Source organism: Myotis lucifugus, unplaced genomic scaffold, assembly GCF_000147115.1.
Source record: "Myotis lucifugus unplaced genomic scaffold, Myoluc2.0 scaffold_9, whole genome shotgun sequence".
Lineage (NCBI taxonomy): Eukaryota > Metazoa > Chordata > Mammalia > Chiroptera > Vespertilionidae > Myotis > Myotis lucifugus.
In genome coordinates this window covers 10,335,129-10,343,939 of record NW_005871057.1, presented here as the reverse complement: position 1 = coordinate 10,343,939, position 8,811 = coordinate 10,335,129, and positions in this window count along the sequence as shown.

Sequence of the window (8,811 nt, the reverse complement as noted above, 5' to 3'; positions counted from 1 at the left end):
TTATATATATATAGATTCGCTATGCTGTACTTTACATCCCTATGACTATTCTGTAACAACCAATTTGTATTTCTTAATCCCTTCACCTTTTTCACCCATTCACTCAACTTCCTTCTCATCTTGCAGCCATCAAAATGTTCTCTGTACCTATAAGCCTGTTTCTGTTCTGCTTGTTCGTTTATATTTTTTTTAGATTCAATTGTTGATGGATATGTATCATTGTAATTTTATTATTCTTGTTTTTTCTTCTTAAAGAAAACCCTTTAACATTTCATGTAATACTGGTTTGGTGGTGATGAACTACTTTCATATTTTTTGTCTGGGAAGCTCTTTATATGTTCTTCAATTCTAAATTATAGCTTTGCTGGGTAGAGCAATCTTGATTATAGGTCCTTGCTTTTCATCACTTTGAGTATTTTTGCTACTCCTTTCTGGCCTGAAAAGTTTCTGTTGAGAAATCAACTGACAACCTAATGGAAGCCCTGTTGTAGGTAACTAACTGCTTTTCTCTTTTTGCTTTTCAGATTTTTGTCTTTGTCTTTAACCTTTTGCATTTTAATTATGATAGGTCTTGGTGTGGGCCTCTTTGAGTTCATCTGGATTGGGGCTATATGTTCCTCCTGGACTTATATGTCTATTTCCTCTACCAGTTTAGAGAAGCTGTAATTATTTTTTCAAATAAATTTTAAACGTTTTGCTCTTTTCCCTTTCTAGCATCCCCATGATGTGAATGTTGGTACACTTGAAATTGTCCCAGAGGTTTCTGACACTATCTTCATTTATTTGAATTCTTTTTCTCTCCCCACCCCCCACCAGAGAATATACTTAGAGAGAGAAGAAGAAAGAAAGAGAAAGAAAGAGAAATGTCAATCAGTTGCCTCCTGAATGCACTTGAACCAGGGATCAAACTGCAACCTGGGTATGTTTCCTGATTGGAAATCAAACCTTCAAACTTCTGGTGAATGGGATGACGCTTTAATCAACTGAGACATCTGGTTTGGGCAGATTCGCTTTTGTTTTTTGTTTTTTTTTCTTCCGTATATTCCAAATCACTGATTTGATTCTCAGCTTCATCTACTCTACTGTTGATTTCCTGTAAATTATTCTCCACTTCAGTTAGTTTATCCTTCATTTCTAACTGATTCTTTTCTATGGTCTCCTTTTTTATGCTATCGAAGTTCTCACTAAATTCATTGATCTTACTTATGCCCAGTGTTTTGGACTCTGAATCTAGTAGATTGTTTGTCTCCATTTTATTTAGTTCTTTTTCTGGAGTTTTGTTCTGTTCTTTCATTTGGGGCATGTTTCTTTGTCTCCTCATTTTGCCAGCCTCCCTGTGTTTGTTTCTATATATTAGGTAGAGCTGCTATGTCTCCCAGGCTTTACAGAATGGCCTTATGTAATCAGAGTCCTGTAGTGTCCAGAGACACAGCCCTTCTGATCATCCCAACTGGCATTCCAGGTGTTCCCCCTTCCCCTTATAAACTGTGCACACCCTCCTGTTGTAGTTGAACCTTGACTACTGTTGGCACATCAATGGGAGGGATTGGCTGCAAAGACTGGCTATGACCCTGGACTACCATGGAGGATCAGATGTTCAGGGGCCACCCAACAAAGCCCAACTTACTTCAGCAGGGATCTGCTGATTGCTGAGCCTACTCCTTGAATGTGTTGTTTATGGAGGTGGTCGAGTGGTGCTTTGACATGGTGTTCTGGCTCTGGGGCCTTCAGGAGGTGCAGGCTAAGGTCAGCCTTCCCCTGTGTCCTATCTGGAGCCAGCCAGCATGAACTACAGAGTAATCTGAAGATGGCTGTTACTTTTGCTGGGCTTGGAGGTGCCCCAGTGAGGCAAAGCTGTGAACCAAGGATGGCTGCTACTAGTGTCAAGCTTGGGGCCACTTAGCAAGAGGTACGAATTATGCTGAGGGCCGATGATGCTTATTTGAGAGATTTTAGGAAAATCTAAAGCATGAGCCAAATCAGGTTATTTGTATGGAAATGGCTCCAGTGGGCCCACAAGTTGGGTGGGCAGAGTCTTAGGGAATCACCAGGATGAGTCAAACAGGGAGAGCCACATTGATGGAGACTCAGATGTGGTACCCACCTGCCAGTTCTGGGGATGGGGGTGTCTCAGAAAAGGAACAATGGCTTCTGTCAGCACCTTTGTCAGAGCTGCCCACCCCCCAGCTCTCTCCCGAATGCCCAAACAACTCAGTTCCTTCTAGTATGGCCCTGCTTCTTTTCAGGCTGCTGCCCCAGCACTGGAGCTCAGAGAGTGAGTCCAAATGAGTGCCCTTTAAGAGGAATGGCTGGGACTCCAGTAGCCCTTCATCTTACTCAGTCACAATCCCTGCTGGTTTTTACAGCTAGAAGTTATGAAGACTTCCCTTCCTGGCACTGGAACCTTGGGATGGGGGGCTGGTGTGGGACTGGGACCCCTCACTCCTCAGGGGAGACCTGTGCAGTCAAAATATCCCTCCCAATTTTTATTCACTACACATGAATATGGGACCATCCTGTTCCTCATTTCTGCCCCTCCTACCAGTCTCAATGTGGCTTCTTCTTTAAGTTCCTAGTTTTAGGACTTCCATCCAGCTAGATTTCAGGTAGTTCTGAATGATGGTTTTTGTGTAGTTTAGTTGTAATTTTGATGTGGTTGTTGGAAAATTTGAGTGCCACGTTTAGCTACATTGCCATCTTGACTGGAAGTCAACAGTTAGATCTTAAATCTTGTTTTAATACTTATCAAGTTAGTGTCTGATTAGATAAGAGAATAAAATCAATAACATCAATTTTCTGGATAAAATAAGTGGAAAGTCTTTAATCAGCTCTTCACAGTGTGACCAATAGATTAGTAATAGTACATCCACTAGTACCGTGGTCGGCAAACTGCGGCTCAGGAGCCACATGCAGCTCTTTGGCCCCTTGAGTGTGGCTCTTCCACAAAATACCATGTGCCGGCGCGTGTACAGTGCGATTGAAACTTCATGGCCCATGTGCATTAGTCGGTTTTCGGCCTGGGCGAGTCTATTTTGAAGAAGTACTGTTGATATTTGGCTCTGTTGACTAATGAGTTTGCCGACCACTGTTATGCATAAATAATAAAACGATACAATATCAAGCTCATTTTCCATTTATATTCATAATTCTTACTTTTATTCTATTTGTTCCTTAGCGAAACATAATTTCATTCCATCTTGTAGTTTTAGTCTAATTTTCATGACTTGTATAAATAGCAGCAATTTGTAGAACATGAGTTGTGTTTTAATTTTAAGTTGATCACTCCAAATACAGGTAGGTATGGTCTCTCTCCACCTTTCCATTTATCATCATTATGTAAATGGCTGAGTTTATATAAGAAGGTGTTTTCATGGTTTCCTAGCAAATATGATGTGGAAGGTTGGGATAGGAAAATGATTTATAAAACCAGTTGGAGGCAGGCTGCATGAAAGTTCCCAAAGGTAGGGGAGGTCTAGTGTATTCAGTAGAGCAACATTGAAACCATTCAAAATTTTTCTTTAAAAACTGATTTTTTACTTTAGTTTTTGGTGTTTTGATGATCTGCTGTGCATGGTCTCCAGGCAGCATTTTCAGATGCAGTGAGTTAGAAAGGCTTTCCATCCCATCAGAAATAATAACCTCAGTGGGAAAAAGTGACATCTTCCCTTTGCGGCTGGGATGGAGAGTGCCAGACAAACTTTGTTGTTCTCATTCTGTCTTGCAGCAGAAGCAAGATTTCTGACAAGCTGTCAGGCTGCACAAAAGTTTGCATGTCTTTCCTCCCTGTAGGTGATGCCTGCCCCAGTGTGACTTGAAATGGGAAATATATCTAAAAACAGGGGTGAAAATCAGAGAATGAGGTGATTACGGTTTTCTGATCATCTAATCCTCACTGAGGGAAGAGACCAGCTCTTTAACAATACTCCCTTGAAATGCTTTGCCATGTGAATCATAACATGTGAGAAGGAAGGTTCTTGGTTGTGCTGTTTGTAAATTTGGTCCCGCAAATTTTGAAATGGTCACATAAAGGCGGCCAGCTAAATGATTGTATGAAATGTAACCTTCAGGTTATTTCTATATTATCTCTGAATAAGTAGCTATGGCCTATTGAACAAATTTCTGATGTTTTTCATTTTGCAGTTTCTTCTGTTTAAAACAGCTTCTTTTTACAAAAACATCTGAAGAAAATGGAATATTTTTCCCCTTTAAACTCCTTTTAGTAAGTTAATGTTTCTTTTTATCTACTTTTAGGTTCTTATTACCATAACCAAGGCCTGATACTAATTGGAAAAGAATGTGTGTATAGAAGTGTAGATAATCCTGTAGTGATCACTGCTACAATGAGTGAATATCTGAACAGAGAGGGAAAAAAGTGGTATGCTATGCTGTTTAGAAATGGCATTTTAGGTATTTCAGGACTGATCTAGGTGAGGATCCTGAGGCACCCAGAGAAGCCATATGTACTTCAGAATAAAGGCGTGGAGTAGCACTTTGTGGATCTCTGAAACTGATCTCATTCTAGCCTCATTTTTTGGTGAGCCCTGCAGACTCCAGTTAACCTACAAGAGAAGTGTCTCCTTTCTTGTCTTAAAGATTCAAATAATGGCTTCAGAAGAAATTTTTAAAAATAAGAATTCCCTTTCACTAACTTAGGTAGTAAAAAGCCTACGCATTCTCTTTTTCACAGCTTAGAGTTGTGATCTTTATTCAATTCAATCACTGTGTAGTTTTCGGTTTGTTAGTTCCTGTGAGGGAGGATGGATGTTTGAGACCAGTCTCACACCTTTTGCAGCTTATGCGTTTCTGTTCTTACCTCAGGAATTTTGAACTTGATTTTGCCAGTTAACCATTGTTCAGCACTGTTTTTTTTGTTTTGTTTTGTTTTGTTTTGTTTAATGAACACATGGATTGAAAATACTAAAATTAAGTCCAATTCTTTTAGAGGAATGCCAAGTAAACTAAAAGTGAAAATGTAAGTTGTGTACAAAACTAATCTTTGTATATTTTGTGAAAATGATGTCTTAGACATACTTTTGTGTACTTTCAGAAAATAGTCTACATGGAACATTATGTAGGCTAAAGACATGATTTTTCACATATGTATTATCATTCATGGTTCTTATGGACAAACATAAGATAATAGTCAATTTCCTCCTTCCCTACTCTACTTTGGCTTGGCAAACCAGTCTTATGATTTCTCCTGCACATTGAATCACTCTGTGCCTGAACAGGGTAGTTCCTGGACATATTTGGAGAAATTTGTCACTTAAGGAGGGTCTCATGATTTAGAACTTAAGATCAACACAGGTGCTAATACTCACACTTGCAGGGGCTTTTTACTTTTCATGTGGTCTCCACAAACGTGAATTTTGAATGGTAGGCCATACAGCTACTGGAGAGACTCTGCCTAGGCATTAATTGTTATGAGTTAAATTAAAGTTAATACAGAAATGACAATACACATAAACACTTCATTGTTTCAATGTCTTTTTAGGCCAGAAGTCTTTACCATTATCAATGCCTAACTGGATATATAAAATGAGCACAAATGTTTGTATTTGTCCTCCATAAGAAACTAAAAATTCTCTCCAAATTCACTTGCTTACATAGTGAACAAGTACATTTTCAAATCTGTCAGAATTTGAAAGCTTACATTGGATTGTTAATACTAGAGAAATGTTCACCGATAATGCAGCCAGTAGTGCCATTTATGGTTTATCAATTCCTCTGTATTCCTGTACATGAACAGGCAAAGAGTTAATACAAATAAAATTGCCTTTAAGTTTTACTGAATATTTAAACAGCTTTTGATGAGGAATATTGAATGCAAACACAGTATAAAGTTTGCAACATAAACTAAACTACAAAAAATGGTCCTTAGGTTATTATGATAGGTAGAACTATCTATGTTTTAATTTTCAATAACAATAAATAAAGATATGAGAACAGTAATCCATGTTTAAACATCTTTTTCTTGTAATAAAAAACACAGAAAATTATTTTTTTGAATATTGAAAAAAAACAAGTTTTCGTTTACAGTTATATGTGACTCCGAATATCATTTACATGTTAAGAAATTAAAAGTCCTTATGGTAATACCAAAAGTAAATGATAGCTTAGAGTCAGTGAATGAAACAAACCAAAGGCTCTCTGTACCTTTAAAAACATCAAAATCGTATAATTTATTTAACTGTTCTGCAGTCAAGAATGACCTTTATAAAACTCCTTAAGCTAAAGTCAGTGATGTCAAACTCCTGGTTAAGAATTCCCAGTAGTGACAGCCAATATTCTACTGTTCTCTTGATTCCACTATTTGAATAATTAAAAAAATAATATCAACCAAATTATAAAATATTTAAATTCTTTAATGTCTTTTCTTGTGGAAAAATTAAATTTAAGTGTCCAAGAACCAATTTTTGTTTTTATTCCTGGTTTTATAGATGAAAACTAGTAGTCATTGTGATGGACATGATCATAGTCAAATTTCTAATTTTATTAATGAGGACAGTGGATTTATTCTTAATAATTTTATATAAATAGTTTTTAGCTTATAACTGAATAGATTTTAGTAGATAGAGGCTTGGGCATGAATTAGCAGCTGGATTTGAATCCTTGCTTGATCTCTTATCATATGTGAGCGTGGAATAAGTCTGATAACTTTTCTTAATCCTCATTTGCCCCATCTATACAGCAGAGATAAAAATAGCACTGATTTTATAGGTTTGTTGTGAGGATTAACTGAGTGCTCATTAAATTGTTTTTATTTGATCATTTATTGAACATATATTTTAATTGCTTTTAAAATTATCTTCTCTGGCCTAGCCAATGTGCTCAGTGGTTGAGCATTGACCTATGAACCAGGAGGTCACAGTTCCAGTCCTGGTCAGGGTACATGCCCAGGTGTGGGTTCAATCCTTAGTGGAGGGAAGGGGGGTGCAAGAGGCAGCCAATCAATGATTCTCTCTCATTGTTGATGTTTCTATCGCTCTCTGAAATCAATAAAAATATAAATAAATAAACAGATAACTAAATAAATAAATAAATAAAATTATCTTCTCTGTATTTATTTAATAATTTATTTTTCTCTTTTAATCCATTGTGTGAGGAATTATGTTTACTGGTTTTCTGATATTAAAACACATTGCTGGGATAAATCCACATTTATCAGGACACATTTTCTTTATTATTACTGTAACTTTATATTATTTCTTGATATGATGTGTTTATTTAGAAATTTTTATTGTGTTTGCAAGAACAATCTTAAAATAATATATAGAACTTTATTTTTAAAGACACTTTTAAGGTCACAGAAGAACCTATAATGACACATCATAGTCTCTCAACAACTACAGTTTACATTAGACTTTACTCTTGTTGTTGCACCTCCTATGCATTTGGACAAATATAAAATGACATGTATCCACCATCATAATAGTGTCACCTTTGAGGGGGTACTTGCCTCCACCCAAGTAGAAATCAAGAGAGTAGGTAAAATTTAAGCAAAAGAAGGGGCTTATGAACAACAAAGTGGAGGAAAAGGAGAAAGGGAGAGAGCTTGATGCATCAAAGGAACGCACACTAATCTTATCTAATAAAGAGGAAATATGCAAATTGACCATCACACAATAACGGTCAAGATGGCTGCGCCCACAGCGGAGGCCGAGTTCCCATAATGAGCCTTACCCAGCAATCAGCAGGGACTGGAGGCTACGTGGCACTGGGCTGGGGTAGGGGACCTGAGGCTGTGCCCCCCGCCTGGTGGGGCTTGACAGAGGACCTCAGTCCACGCCCCCTGCCCTGGCACCAGGCAAGGCAACCTGAGGCAGGGCTTGATGGGGGTGAGGCTGGCCAGATCTAGATATAGCCCGATGGGGGTGGGGCCGGCCGGGTCTGGGTTTCGCGCGATTTCAAGGTGCACGTGGGTGGGCGGGGACTTGACTCTGGTTCCCATGGCGTGCCCCAGAATCTGACAGGACGAAGATTTTCATATACATTTTATTAATTTTCTTTTATTTCTGACACTTCTATTATAGAGAAAGGGCAAATAGAAATATTAAAATATCTCCTCTAATTAATTCCCTTTTAATGTGCATGAATTTCATGCACTGGGTCACTAGTAAATAAATAATATAGCTCCGCGTACTGCTGTTGGGTCTGGCTTATAGAGGGCTCTGTTCTTCAGGCAGGCGCAGAGTAGATTTCTTTGCTTTCCAGGTTCCCACCTTTGCTTTCCAGGAGCTCTTTGGTGAGTGCCTGAAGAAAAACTTCAAACTTATCTAGGGGAGGCTTGAACATTCCCATCCATTTACGAGAGACTTGTTCTGTCTCAGTATTGTGAATAGTTTCATTGTCCTTGCCCTATTAATTCCAGGTTCTACCTATTCACTCCTCCATCCTCTCATACCTTTGACAACCACTAATCTTTTTAGTGTCTCCATAGTTTTGCCTTTTCCAGAATGTCATATAGTTGGAATCATACATTATGTAGCCTTCTAGAATGGTTTCTCTTACTTAACACTATGAGATTAAAGTTCCATGTCTTTTTGTGGCTTGATAGCTCATTTCCTTTTAGCACTAAATAATATTTCATTTTCTGGATTTTTATTTATTTATCCTTTCACTTAATCACGGCTATTTTTGGTTGCTGTGCAGTTTTGGCAATATTAATAAATCTGCTATAGCATCCACGTGTAGGGTGTTGCTGTGTTTTTGTGTGTGTTTTTTGTGTGGATATAGTTTTCAATTCATTTGAATAAAGTACTAGGAGCACAGTTGTTGGATCATATGGTGATAGTGTTTAGTTTTAAAGAA